We start from the raw sequence: 1,236 nt of genomic DNA on the forward strand, positions 1-1,236 counted from the left end.
GAGAGGGCTGCAAGGGTGAAAACACAAGGAAACTCAGCAGCAATGGCAATAACCGGGTCAGTCTGTTGGCAGCAAATCTGAGGCCCAGTCATGTTGCCAAGTGTTGTGGCAGAAAAGCATATAGTGAGGCAGAAGGAGCTAAAGTCAACAGGAGGCTGGTGGTCAGCAGGGCTGTTCAAGGGTAACAAAATGAGCCAGGACTGAGAGGGGATCACAGTGGTAGACTTGGGTGAAAGCAGACTGGAGACCAGCGACTGGCTCAAACCCTTTTCTGTGGTCTCCTGATCTCTCTCAGCCTTTCATCCCGGATGCAGAGCTTAGGAGCTGAAATAATTTTTGGAGATCCTGCTTTCTTTATGAGGAAAATGACATTTAATGGACTTTCATGTTTCACCCAAGATAAGGAGTCAAAGCTACATTCAAAAAAAATCCACATTTTTTTGCTCCTAGTTTGATTTTCTCTCTTTCCACCTCTCCTTCCTTCTCCCTCTTTCAGTCCCTCTCAGCATTTAATTGAGGGAATGTTGTATTATCCCGTTAAACTAATCTTTCTTATCATGGCTAGAAAATGTTTTTTGAAGCGTGTAAAGGCAAAATTTTAACAGTGGGATGTATTTAACTTTTATAGAGTCAGTATTATACTGAATAAATACCTTTGTGAGTATTATCATGATTAATAACTGCATACATAAACCATGTTGCTTGTACATATGGTAATAAATATTTTATTCAGATTAGCCATTATAATGAAATATTTAGTGACACATGATTGCAGGAACATTTCCAAAAGCAATTAGAGGATTCAAAACTGATAGAACTGCTTTTTTCAAAGTGAAGCAAATTCTACTTTTAATGTGCTCTTTGAAGAGAATGACCAGTTTCTTTCAAGTTAAAATATCATTATTACTGGGTGAGTGACTGATGTCTCTGAAGTAAGGAGGCATCTTTCAAGCTAGAATAGAAACCATTGATTCATACAAAAAAACAATCTGGCATACCACAGAGGTTTAAATCACTGGAAAGGCTCTAGTGTTTAAAAGTTGGATTTCAGTTTTTAAATAAATTGTACTGTTTTGCAGCCATCTGTTTCACAATTAAAATACATTTTCAAGAAGTATGTTCAAACATTAAAGCCCTGAGAATGAGAAATAGAAGACATAATACTAAAGATCAAACTGTGCTTCAAATGCATCTTTAATAAAGTAATATACTAGTATATTATTATTATAGTATAAA

Source organism: Bison bison, unplaced genomic scaffold (genome assembly GCF_000754665.1).
Source record: "Bison bison bison isolate TAMUID 2011002044 unplaced genomic scaffold, Bison_UMD1.0 scf7180017864459, whole genome shotgun sequence".
Classification (NCBI taxonomy): Eukaryota; Metazoa; Chordata; class Mammalia; order Artiodactyla; family Bovidae; genus Bison; species Bison bison.